This window comes from Dendrobates tinctorius, unplaced genomic scaffold (assembly GCF_039654945.1).
Source record: "Dendrobates tinctorius isolate UK_male_01 unplaced genomic scaffold, ASM3965494v1 ptg000081l, whole genome shotgun sequence".
NCBI classification, from domain to species: Eukaryota; Metazoa; Chordata; class Amphibia; order Anura; family Dendrobatidae; genus Dendrobates; species Dendrobates tinctorius.
The window spans coordinates 17,873,987-17,888,253 of record NW_027361749.1 but is presented as its reverse complement, the minus strand read 5'-3'; the positions used below and the strand labels follow the sequence as shown (position 1 = coordinate 17,888,253).

At 42.8% G+C, this 14,267-nt stretch overlaps 1 protein-coding gene across 7 annotated transcripts in view; it reads left to right on the top strand.

Moving 5' to 3' along the window:
* The window catches only part of ST18 (ST18 C2H2C-type zinc finger transcription factor), a 438,484-nt gene that overhangs the window by 70,165 nt on the left and 354,052 nt on the right, over nucleotides 1-14,267 (top strand). The gene's annotated exons all lie outside the window — the stretch shown is intronic.

The window sequence follows — 14,267 nt, the reverse complement described above, 5'->3', positions numbered from 1 at the left end:
AGAAACATTACTGGCATTACCAGATTTGTACAACTGTGGATTGTACCAAGACTACTATACTGTAAATTGTGCATGGGCTCTACCTGTTGCTATCCACAGTCACCTGCTGTGAATTGTACTGTAGCTTTGAGCTTCTACTTTTATGTGTTATGCCCAAGTTCTATCTTTTCTCCTGAAGTATGACCACCAAGCCTTGCATAATTTTCTGTTGTGGGTCTAAGGAGTAAACTCACTTCTTGTGGAAAGTACAAAGTTGACGTAAGGAGACTTATAGACCATGCCAATCTCCTCTGGTAATTTACATATAAAAGCAGCCTCTACAGAGAGGAAGAGGACAGAAACTCTAGTGCTAGCTATTAAAAGCAGCTATCCTAAGATTGATGCCTTAATCCATCTTGCCACATGACTTAGCATAAGAAGTCAAAAAGCAAACTGCATTTACAGATTCGTGTTTTTTAGGGTGTTTATCCCTCATTTGTGCAAAGCAAGAGAACTGATTTGGCTGGATGATAGGCCTCTGACAGAGCATCTCCTGGGTCAAGCTTCTTAATATGCTGAGTGCCAAGTCAGTGTACCTATCCTATGTGTAACATCAAGCTTGTTCCTGTAACTACACTGATTTACTTCAAATTAAGTAAAATCTGTTTCAGTTTAAACTTGCCTTATCTGTTTCCATAGCTGCACCATTCTCAAGTGGGAAGTCATATTCAGGCTTAAAAGAGTGTTCCCTTCTCCAAGATCCTATCTCAATATGTAGTAGGTGTAATAATAATATTAGCAAATATCTCCAATTATAAATGTAGTATAGTTCTTTGGATTCATTGTGTCTCTTTTCTCATGTGCTACAGTCTTTCCTAGCAACAGTCTCAGATAAATCTACAAAATGCCTTCTCAAACAACAACCAGAAAGCACCATCTCCTAACCATGCACGATAAGCTACTTTGGCAAGAGTGCTAGCCAGGGCCCAGATTTGAAAATAGATGGGAGTGGCTAAGAGTAAACATCCGAGAGCCTTAATGCAGGAAAGCTTCCAAGAGCTCTCAACTGAGCAGACTAACCCCTGCACTACTAAAAGAAACCTGCACTATTTGCATTTTTGTTATGAAGCCCCAAGACTTTCATATGTACCCCATGCATAATACTATCAATAGACAATTTCCTGAAAACCTGGTAATTGCTCTGCGGGCTGTATCAAATATGATGTGATTATATACATGGCCCTGCTATGTCAGTGTCAGCTACAACAAAATGGTGCCTGGATCCCCCCACAGCTGAGAACTGGACAGTCCAGGGGGGGTTTCCCCATTCACAACTGGAGGCTGCCACAGTGTAGGAGATGCATGGGACACCAATTGAAGGCTCCTATGTACAGGGGCTGCCGTATTTGTGGTGTGTAAGTGTTGTGCTCAGACACTTGCACAGCACAAAATAAAAATTATAGCCCCAGCAGCTGCAGAAAAAAATAACAAATAAAAAAAATTTGAAACATAACATTTTCATTTTGTATTAAAAATAATTGATTACATAATCAATTATTATTAATAGTGATGAGCGAGTATTTGGATGTGCTTGGAGGTTTCTGTCACCTTAGGATAGTTTCACACTAGCGTTTTAAGGCGCAGCACATGCTGGCCGTGAAGCTATGCCCCCTGCCGTGCCTCCTCCAGTCAGCTCCACCTATGGGCGCAGGATGCTGCATGCGACCTGCATACCCTATCTTTAGCATTGGGTGCGCAGGCCATGTGCAGGTATGCTTTTGCCGGCGCAGGCATCCTTTTGACGGTGCGCCGACCTGTGCCAAATGCACCGTGTTGCATTTTCGTGCAATTGGTGCACCGTCAAAAGGACGCATGCGCCGGCAAACGCATACCTGCGCACGGCCTGCTCACCCAATGCTAAAGATAGGGTACGCAGGTTGCATGCAGCGTCATGCGCCCATAGGCGGAGCTGACCGGAGGAGGCCCGGCAGGGGCGGAGCTTCACGGTGGCCGAGCGCATCCCTTCGCAGCTCCAAGAAACGCTAGTATGAAACTAGCCTTAGCTGCATGATTTGTGGCTGCTAGACTGCCTGAATACATGTGGGGATTTCCTAACAAACAGACAATCCCCACATGTATTCAGGCTGTCTAGCAGCCGCAAATCATGCAGCTATGGCGACAGAAACTAAATCTCCGCACACATCCAAATACTCGGCGATCACCCGAGCATACTAGGGAAATCTCAAGTAACGAGTATACACGCTCATCTCTAATTATTAACACAAAAATCATAACACATTCCCTTTCACCGTGTAACATCCTATCATATTGCACTGGAAAATGTTTGCTGGTTCAAGTTCTTGAGTCCTACTTTTGAATGAGGCAGAAACAAGATCTTCTAGCTGGACATACATTATTGCCATATCCTGCAGTATTCTCTACAAACTACAAAAGTCATTGTTCTTACAGAATAAACATGTCTAATAATTATTATAATAAGAACCTGCTTACCACCACATAGAGCAACAAATTATTAAAGGCATACAGATAGACACAGACAATCAGCATAATGTTTCTAGAGATAAAAAAAATCCAGACAGTGGTCAATCTGCAAAATCTTTGCACTACAGAAACATGCGCTCTGCAAACAAGGATATAGCGACTGTGTTTGTCCACAGTGAGAGCTAGAGATGAACACAGTGTAGTTGTGTAATGACAGGAACAGCTGACTCATTAGTAGAGAGCAGTGAAAGGTAATTAACCCTGGGAAAAGTACAGCTGCCATGCGGGCTGTTCCTTTCTGTAGGATCTGATTAGAAATTAGTGTTAAATCACTGATTCTTAAAAAAAGACTGTCATTGATAATTCACTTTCAGGTAGACGTAAAAAAGATCAGTATAAAGTAAGCGTACAAAATAGGAATTCTTAATATCCGGCATTGGACACATTTTACCAGACACCTGTCTGTTACCTGTCTGGTGAAGGTGGGGCTATGCAGTAAATAGTATACATGGAAAAACACCTGCAACTGTGTCATTTAATTTGCTTTTCACCAGAGCCCATTTTTTTACCTATTAAGCAGGCTGAGATTTTGTGTCTTTCTCCAGAAATTATTATTAGCAACCACTTCTTATGGAAATCAAGAAACTAAATCCCTGTTATGGCAAGCTCGATCAAGAACCTGACTGTTGCCAAACTAAATATGAAAAGAGAACAGGGCAAAGGTGCGATCAACGTATTTAAAAAAAAAAAAATGGTCAACACTTTTTGTTTTTTTTTGCCATTGATATGCTGGATTTTCTTATACATTTTATGACTAAAAACTTTTTTTTGAACGTTACTTATAGTTATAACAATAGCCTTGGGCAAGATACTTTTCAAATCTGCGATGTACCTTTTATATATAATGAATGTCCAACACTGTGCCCAAGTCATTGCTAAACTACTTGGAAACAGTGTATTAGAAAGAGATTAAGACTGGACCCAAACAGAACTCCGTCATCAAAACTAAAATTTTGTCTTTTATCCCTTTGCTAATATACAATTTACAATTACTTCATATGCTTGCTCTCTGACTTTAATGCAGGCTCACAAGTAGAGATGAGCGAATATTTCAATGTTCGGTTCGAATTATGATCGCCAAATTGGCAATATTTGCAGATCTAGTAATCAAATATTCAACAAATGCCATTCAAGTCAATGAGAGGTAAAAACAAATGCATGCACAACACCTTCTAATTGCCCCAAAAGCTGCCAAAACGCATCAAATGAGGGTCAGACACCAGGAAAGTGGCTTCAATTCATCCACAGTACAAACTGTAGCATGGCACTGCAGCAATCAGCTGTGCATGAGGTATCGTGGTCTGGGCCAGCATTTACAGCTTTCAACTGAATTTCAAAGTTAGACGAGGTAGGATCAGTGTAGGATTGCTGTGCTGGGAGCCTTGATACCACATACAACAGCTCAACCTGCTGTCATGCTGAGCCATACTCAGGTGGCACAAATAACAGTTTCGTAGACTACCATTGTCAAAAAATCTAAGGATAGTACTAACACGGGTAGTTGACTCCAATGAAGTGGAGGCCTGACGGTCTCGGAGGCCTACTGCTACAGGCAATACACATGAAGGAGACCCAACATATTTACAAAAATTAGTGTCAGATACCAACAAAGTGCCATCAATTTCACCACAGCTGAAATATTATAATAGGGGAGACTGGTTTTCCACTACACCCAACCCAGCAGATGGACACCCAACCAGGAGAGTTCACATTTAAAAAATTAGTGAGAGACACCAACAAACTGGCATCAATTTAAAGACAGTATAAATAGTATAATAGGGACCGACAGGTCTTCCACTACATCCAACCCAGCACATAGACACCCAACCAGGAGTTTTCAAATTTAAAAAATGAGGGCCTGACACCACCGAAGTGGCATACATTTTACAAGAGTAGAAATAGTATAATATGGACAGAAAGGTCTTCCACTACATGCAACCCAGTATATGGACACCCAACCAGGAGTGTTCACATTTACAAAAATTAGTGTCAGACACCACCAAAATATCAATAATTTTACCACAGTATAAATAGTGTAATAGTAACCGACAGGTTTTCCACCACACCCAACCCAGCAGGTGTAGACCAAATCAGGAGTTTTCAAATTTCAAATAATGAGGGTTTGATAGCACCGAAGTGGCATCAATTTCATGAGAGTAGAAATAGTATAATAGGGACTGAGAGGGTCTTCTACTACACCAAACCCAGCAAATGGATACTCAACCAGGAGTGTTCACGTTTCCAAAAATTATTGGCAGACAACACCAAAGTGTCACCAATTTCACCATTGTATAACTAGTATAATAGGAACTGACAGGTCTTTCCCTACATCCAACCTAGCAGATGGACACCCAACCAGGACTTTTCAAATTTCAAAAAATGAGGACCTGACACCACCAAAGTGGCATAAATTTCACGAGAGTATAAATAGTGTAATAAGGACCGAAACCTCTTCCACTACAGCCAACCCATCAGATGTAGACCAACCATGACTGATCACATTTCCACAAATTTGCATTAACATCTGCATCAGCAACAGCAGTGACTGAAGCCACACTAAAGATATCACAGAGTGCACCTATGCAAGATTAATGCAGCATACTAAAAAATGCAACATTGCCTAGCCTGCACAGTCTGCGATTGGGGTGCAAAAGTCCTTGGACATTCATGGCTTGTTTATCTTGATGAAAACTAGGTGGTCTACACTTTCAGGGGACAGACAACTGCGCTTATCCATCAGGATGCCACCAGCAGCTCTTAAAACACATTCTGAGAGAATGCTGGCTGCCAAGCATGATAAAACCTCCAAAGCATATGAGCTGAGCTCAGGCCACTCATTCATTTTAGAAGACCAAAATCTGAAAGAGTCCAAACCCTCCCTGATGGTATTAATATTCAGTTCTAGATATTCCTGCACCGTCCTCTCCATTCATTCATCATGTATAAGACTTGGACTTTGTTTTGCTGGCATACAAGCTGGTCTTAAAAAGTGTCAAAGGACTCACAGAAATTGCTTCTTCCACTTACACTACTGCTGCTGCTGCTAATGTTTTGGCATTGAAGAACTAACATGCCAGACGTTGAAAGTCTAGAGCTGTGATGCGCACTGTGTGCTTCACTGCTGTCTTGGTGAAAACCTCCATTAACGTTGTGTAAAAGCGTGTTTCAATACTCCAGTATTTGTGGGTCCCTTTGCAGGGCAGGAAACATCTGGCAAAGCTTGGTTTTATAATGTGGATCTAACATAGTGGTAATCCAGTAGTCAGCACTATTTCTGATCATAACTATATGGGGATCATGTTGCAGATAGTACAGCAAGAAGGCACTCCAATGTCAGGGCTCTACCATGAGGTCCAAGCCCATGCTGTGTTAGTGGCTGGGTAACACTGATGCTTGTTTCCTCAGTCCCCTCCCACCAACTACAAACAACAGAGGGGATGATTATCCTTTTTTTCATCTCCTGACAATTGTTGCCCATCACCTTTTCCTCCTCCATTGGTTCCTTGGATCTTGCACCTTCACTAGCAGTTTGTCTGTTATCAGCAGCCCGCCTCGATCACAGTAATCCACCCTCCCTTGACTCCCGCCTTTATGACGACAGTCTGAAACTTTGAGAAAATGTTATCCCCTACATCCCCCTCTGCTTCCTTCTCTTGCTCTGGGACCACCACCTCTTCCCGCAGACTACTCAGTCTGCTAAGCATGTAAATTACAACATCTGTACTGCATTCACCCAGGCTATATGACATGACGTACTGTGTCAGGGCTCATTGCTGCTGCCACAGTCGCTGCAACATGTGCAAAGTGGAATTCCACAGTGTCGGCACATCGCATATCAACCTGTTAACTGGCATGGACAAAGACGTCTGTATTGATGCAAGTCGATGACCTAAAGGGTGCGAATAGCAGAAGTGAGCACACAGCTTCAGTGCTTTCTGCAGCACCTCACCAAGGCAATGAAAATGGGGGAGAAAATGTTGTACCACCAGCTTCAGGATGTGATCCATGTAAGGCACATGTGTGAGTTTCCTCATTGTAGGGTTGCCACCAGGTTCGCACCGTTATACACTGCCTTCACTGGATGCAGATTCAGTGCAGACCACCAATAATCTAACTTGGCCTAGAGAGCTTTCCACAACTCTTTAGCTGTATGACTGCGATCTCCAAGGCATATTAATTTTAACAATGCCTGATTGCGGTGAGCCCTGGCTACGCAGTACAGAGGTGGTGGGGATTCGCTTTGCACTGTTGGAACGTGTGTCTCATTAAGGCAGAAGTTGAGGGTGCAGGTGGATGCACTAGAGGAGATAGAGGAGGAGGCAGAAGCAGTGGAGGATGTCTTAAATATAGAGGTTTGTCCTGCAAGCCTTGAGGAGTCCAAAACTTGTGGAGCAGCACCTGTCCCCACAGCCACCAAAGTCACCCAGTGTCAAATAAGTGAGATGTAGTGACCATGGTCATGCATAATCGTCCAAGTGTCTGTGGTGAAATGTTCCCTAGCAGACATAGATTTAGTCAAGGCACAGCTTTCTTAGAGAAGGAATAGCGACTGGGCAACTGGTACTGGGGCACTGCTATGGCCATCAGTTTTCGGAAACCATCTGTATCTACCAGGCGGAAAGGCAGCATTTCCATTGTCAACAGATTGGAAATTATGGAGTACAATCTCTTAGCTTTGGCATGCATAGGAGGAAACAATCTTTTACGTGACCACAACTGTGGTACCGTGTGCTGGCTGCAGTGCTGAGAGGGGGCGGAGTGCAGTGAACCTAACAAACTGCTGGACTGTGACGGAGGTGTAGGTGGAGATGTTACGGTAGATTGAGAAAGTTGTGGTGTGCTCTTCCTCTGAGATCGGTCAAAAACAGCAGGCATGTCCGCTTGCATTACAGCTGACCACGGGTTCTCAGTCAGCCTGACTGGAGCAGGTAAAGAACATGAGGTTCTGCGATCGGAGACCTGGGTCTCAATAGTTGGCACAGTAATAGAGGAAGAGCAAGAAGCAGCAGATGCAATTGATGGGGCGGCTGATGGTTGCTGAGGCTTGCTAGTCCACATTTTAGCGCAGTGGGATTCCCACAGTAACACATCTTGATTGCGTATGTGAAGATTCATACATGTAGTAGTCAAATTATTGCACTTTTTACCTCTACTCAGTTCTTTTTTGCAAAGTTGGAAGATTACGTGAGTTGGCTCATCTTTTGCAGTGTCAAAATAGGCCCAGGCTAGGCAACCCTTGCTACCCCTGTGAGCTTCAGACCCACAAATGCTGCTCGTCACAGCCACAGTTGTGGCTGAGGATGCATTGCTTGCTGTGCCTGCATGACTACATGTCTGCGATGTACTGTGCAACGTAACCTCCTCGTCTCCCTCCTCAGATGACCAACTCAGCTGTGTGCCTCTGTGTTCACTCCAACTGGGATCTACCACCTCATCATCATCATCTTCCTGTGTTATCACATTCCTCACCCTTGGAGTTGCCCTCCTCTTCTTCCTGCCCTGATAGCAAAGTGGAGTCAACGTGAGCCTCAGTACCTGAGTCCCATCAGGATCATCTCCCCCCTGGGGGTTAACATCTGGTGACAAGGGTTCTTACTTCGTCATGCCCCGGATTCAAGCTAAAAAAAATGCAGATTTCTTCTTCTTGACTCTGTGAAGCTTTTGAGTACATTTCTCATGACCATGGCATGGGCAGCAAGGTAGCTCAGTGGATAGCACTGCAGCCTTGCAACGCTGGAGTCCTCAGTTCGAATCCCACCAAGGACAACATCTGCAAGTAGTTTGTATGTTCTCCCAGTGTTTGAGTGGGTTTCATCTGGGTACTCTGGTTTCCTCCCACATGCCAAAGACATACTGATAGGGAATTTAGATTGTGAGCCCCATCTGGGACAGTGAAGATAATGTGTGCAAAACTGTAAAGTGCTGCGGAATATGTTAGCGCTATATAAAAATAAAGATTATTATTATTAAATAAAAATTATAGAACATGTGAACAAGTCTTCATCCACCTGTGGTTCCTTACAGTCAGCTGTACTGTTGGAGAGTTGAGAAGCAAGGGTAATTTGGATGCCACTTCTGTGAACTGTACTGGGTGTGATGTTGAGGGGGGAGAGGAAGAGAGGCCAGTTGAAGCTGCGCTTGCCATCCACTCAAGGTAGTAGAGTAGCCCATCCAGTAACAGAAGTTGTCAGTTGTCTTTGCATAGGACATGATGTTGTTGGTTCAATAGTGCTTTCACAAACATTACCACCTACCCCACGTACACCTTAAACACCAAGCCTAATCCCCCTTCCACCATGGCCTCGCTTTTTCCCAGTCATGTTGCTCAGATAGTGTGGTAGGAGCACAGTATTAACAACAAAAAATTAGTGTGGATGAGGCTTGTATGACAAAGAAGATATGAAGATATTCTCCAATCAATTTTAAAATTAGATCTCCCCTACTGTATGACGATAGTAACACAAGAATTTTTTGGGGGGACTGTAGATGAGGCCTCTATAATACTATATATACTAGATGCTACAAACAATTTGAAAGTGAGATGTCCCCTTCTGTATGACATTAGTAACAAAATAATTTTTTGAGGTCTGCGGATTAGGCCTCTATGACAGACTGGATACTACAAACAATTTGAAAGCGAGTTGTCCCCTACTGTACAACATTAGTAACAGAAGAATTGTTTTGGGGCCCGTGGATCAGGCCTCTATAACAGACTAGATGCTACAAACAATTTGAAAGTGAGATGTCCGCTATTGTATGATGTTGTCACGGAGAGACTGGCCCAGTGTGACACGACCCACCAATCAGTTGGTCACTAAACGTCAAAACAAAAAACACACCAGGAAACACCAGGGAAACTTTAACAACGGCGGGCCCTGCGATAGGGAATGGGGAAATGGACACCTCCTGCACTCACCTGATGATGTGCCCTGCTTTTCCTACCTTCCCTATATGGGTTTTTTCAACCTGTTGCTGAGCAGGATACCTAAACCCTCACTTGCCCTGCTCCTATCCCTAAGTAGGGAATTGGCAAGTGAAGACACTGGTCCCACCCCAACACAAGGTAAGATAAGACAAACACCACAGGGAATAGTAAACACAAAAACAACACTTAGCTTTCTATGCTGCAATGCACCGCACAGCAGAGTAAGGCACTAAATCACAGCATTCAGCTGAAGCACCACTGCACCAGCAACCTCCTGTCTTCAGCACGGTTAGTATCAAAAAGGACCTGTATCACCAACAGTCAGCTGATGCATCAGGTAACCTTTTAAAGGATGATGGGAATGGTCACCACCTGCATCAGCAAACTCAGCAGCAATGTAATTACACCAGCAGCCATTGGGGGGAAAAACTGACATTAACCCCTGATGGCCTGAAAGGAAATTTTTTTTAATATGAAACGCCAAATCTGCCACAGATCCAAAAATGGATCGTGGCAGATGTTAGTAACACAAGAATTTTTTGGGGCCTGTGAATGAGGCCTCTATTACAGATTAGATGCAACAAACAATTTAAAAGTGAGATATCCCCTACTGTATGACGTTAATAACAGAAGAATTATTTTGAGACCTGTGGATTAGGCCTCTATAACAGACTAGATGCTCCAAACAATTTGAAAGTGAGATTCCCCCTACTGTATGATGTTAGCGACGCAAGAATTTTGGGGGGGCCTGTGGATGAGGCCTCTATAACAGTCTCGATGCTACAAACAATTTGAAAGTGACATGTCCCTTACTGTGTGACATTAGTAACAGAAGAATTTTTTTGAGGCCTGTGGATTAAGCCTCAATATCAGACTAGATGCTACACACAATTTGAAAGTGAGATGTCCCCTACTGTATGATGTTAGTAACACAAGAATTTTTGGGGTGCCTGTGGATAAGGCCTCTATAATAGACTAGATGTTACAAAGAACTTGAAAGTGAGATGTCCCCTATTATGCGACATTAGTAACATAAGAATTTTTTTGAGGACTGTTGATTAGGCCACTATAACAGACTAGATACTACAAATAATTTGAAAATGAGACGTCCCCTACTGTACAACATTAGTAGCAGAAACATTTTTTGGTGCCTGTGGACTAGACCTCTATAACAGACTAGATACTACAAACAATTTGAAAGTGAGATGTCCAATACTGTACAATGTTAGTAAGATAAGTTTTTTTTAGTGTGGGTGACGCCTATATAACCTAGAAGATTTGCTCCAAACAATTTCAAATTTGGATTTAGCCTGCTGCATCATGATTGAAAAACCCCAGAAATGTTGTTTTTTTCTATGTGCAACAGCTCTGTCAACACAACAATTTCACCACCACAAAATTACAATGTGTGATATATCGGGCTGTATCACATTTAGCAACAGAAAAATTTATAATTTTTCTTTAATGTGCGTTAGGTCTGCAGACAGCTTCATATAACCACCATAAAATGTGAACTTTGAATATGGCAGGCTGTATCACGTTCAGCTACAGAAAAAAATTATATTTTTTTTAATGTGCATGAGCTATGCACACTGTAAAATTTCACCACCACTAAATAACAAAGTGAGATATGGCATGGTGAATCACACTAGCAACTGCCCCCAAAAAATATTTCTTCAAGCAAAACAGCTCAAGTCACACAACTATGTCACCACAGCACTAAATGACAAAGTGGGATATGGCATGCTGTTCCACATTTAGCTAGTGAAAAAATGAGATTTAGAATGCTATAGTCGTGCATGGAGCACAATAGAAGCAGTGCACAACACACTTGTATGAAATGTGCCTTGATGTCTTTGTCTGTGGACCTCAGTAATGCCAAACAAAAAATAAATCAATTGTTGGAAGGTAAATTTCAGAGCCACACAGAACACTACCTAGCTAAACTATCTGAGTAAGAAACAACACCTAGCTAACTAGCTAAAATCTAGCTGCTAACACGGCCAGCATCAAGAGCAGCCTCTCTGCACTGTTACAGTGTCAAAATAGCACTAAAACAAGATGTCCACTCTTTATATAGAGAGGGACATGTGATTTCAGCAGCAATGACACAGGCTATTGTGTTAGGACATTGTGTATGTTTCCTGCACCCTGATTGGCAAGCCGCAATGTGTACACAAAAAGTTAGGGAAAAAACTTAGTTTACAAGAAAGCCGCGCCTCTGAGTCCTGCAAACACCCCTTCCCTCATCAAACACGTGCACCATGCTCATGATATACCACTATTATCATAGGCAAAGTGCTGCAAATGCTCATGGCAACACATATTTTTCAGCACTTTTTACAGAATGTTTCCGATTTTTCCCCGATTTTATAAAATTTTGCCCGTGTGTCTGATCACTAATCCGAATCTGCCATATTTGTGCTGAATTTATGTTTGGCAATCGTTTTCTGAACAAATTCGCTCATCACTAATCCCAAACAGAACCTCTCTTTTTCAGCAAATGATAGCTGTGATATTCATCCATCATCTGCTTCTACTGTTGCAGATGGAGCAGAGCTCTGTCCATGCCTCTTAAAGGGAATCTGTCACCCTTTTTTTGTCCTTGCAGCTGCCAGCATACACATTGGGGGCTTATCTACAGCATTCTGTAATGCTGTAGATAAGCTCCCGATGTAACCTGAAAGAGAAGAAAAACACGTTATATTATACTCACCGAGGTGGGCGGTCCGGTCCGATGGGTGTCGCCGTCCCGTCCGGCGCCTCCCTTCTTCATGCGATGACGTCCTCTTCTCCCGTCATGAAATGGGTCCGGCACAGGCGCATTGCTCTGCTCTGTTGAGGGCAGAGCAGAATTCTGCAGTGCGCAGGTGCCAGACCTCTCCCGACACCTGCGCACTGCAGAACTCTGCTGTGCCCTCAACAGGGCAGAGCAATGCGCCTGCACCAGAGCCATTACAGGACGGGAGAAGAGGACGTCATCGCATGAAGAAGGGAGGCGCCGGACGGGACGGCGACACCCATCGGACCAAACTGCCCACCTCGGTGAGTATAATATAACGTGTTTTTCTTCCCTTTCATGTTACATCGGGGGCTTATCTATAGCATTACAGAATGCTGTAGATAAGCCCCTGATGTCTATGCCGGCAGCTGCAAGGCCCAAAAAAGGGTGACAGATTCCCTTTAACCTATTAAATACCACTGTCAAACTCTGACAGCAGCATTTACTGTGAGCCAGCAGGGGGACGCATCATTCTATGCACCCATCTGCATTTCCATGATTCCTTTGGAGTGCGCTGATGGGTTGCCATGATGGCCAGGGGTCTGTTTATCATAACAGTGTTGCTGTAAAAGCCATCCCATGGCTGTCTTTCATGGAAGACTGATCTTCACTTTACACAACAGTGCTGTAGCATGATGTGTATATTACAAGCAATCAGTTTAAGTTCCTTAATTGGAATTAAAAATACAATAGAAAGTGATCAGATAATGGTTTGAAAAAATGCAAAAAAATATATAAAAATTCTAATCACCACTCTTTTCCCCCATTAAAAATAAAGAAACAAAAAATACACATAGTTGTTATTGCTACCTCTTTAAAAGTCCAATCTATCAAAATCTAAAATTAATTAGCCTGACAGGTAAATGGTGTGATGAGAAAAAAAATCAAAAAAAAAGATTAACGCTTTTTTTTATCACTGAAAAAAATGGAATAAGAGGCGATAAAAACAATGTATACACGCAAAACTATTATCAATAAAAAAATCACCTGAAGTGTCATGATTCCACCCCTCAGTGTGTCTGGGATGCAGTTACTGACTGCTCAGCTGTCCAATCTGGTACAGGGGCATGCTGAAGCTGTCTGTACTTTGATTGACACCTCAGTCTCCAGTCTGGTGTAGGGGCGTGTTGAGCTGTCTGTGTTTTGATTGACAGCTCATCCAATCTGAGACTGGGAGGTGCTGTTTTTTCCAGGTGTTCACTGTCCCAGGTGATTGCTTGGCAACTTACCTGGGCTGTTAGTCTCAGACCTCTGACAGAAGTAGCTTCAGCTAAATGTAGTTGGTTTTCTCTGTGTCTAATGTTTTGCTTGATGATCTTTTTTTTTTTCTTGAACTTCGACCTCGTTCTGGCCATCTGTCTGTTTAACTCCTTTGTTCTGATCCAGTATCTTTCTGGTATTTTGACGTCGGTATATTATCTGACGACACCTTTGTCTCTTCCCTCTGTTAATAAAGTACTCTCTTGGCTTTTGACATAGGACTCCTTGATTATCCCAACTCACAGCTTGTCAGTCAGAAGTGAATCAGGGTTACAATATGTCTGGCCTGTATGTTTTTCTTTGCCAGTATGGATCCTGTTCACATGCTTAGTAACCACGTGACAAGCTTTATGCAGATGAATCAGGATCTGGCTAAGGAATACAAAACTCTTAAAGATGACCTGGTCCTTCATGTTGCCCCTTATTCTTTGGTGGAGGACATGATCCAGGCCATACAAATCAACAGCAGAATCAGTAAGATATGGTAAACAGCAGGCTTCCAGTTTTACTGCCCCAGAGAAGATCTATTTGCCGGAGGTTGAACCATTGGATGTTAGAGGTGCCAGTCTTCGTGTTGTGGAAAAAAAAAAAAAAACATGTTGGACTCTCTGCTTTCTCAAGAATTTTCCAACTCATCTTCAGGAAAGCAAACCATTGTGAAAACGTCTGATTCTGGGTGATGGCCAAGGAGGTCACGCTGACTCCCCCAAGTACTTTTTTCTTTCTCTGATAAAGTAATGATACAGTAGATACAGTGTT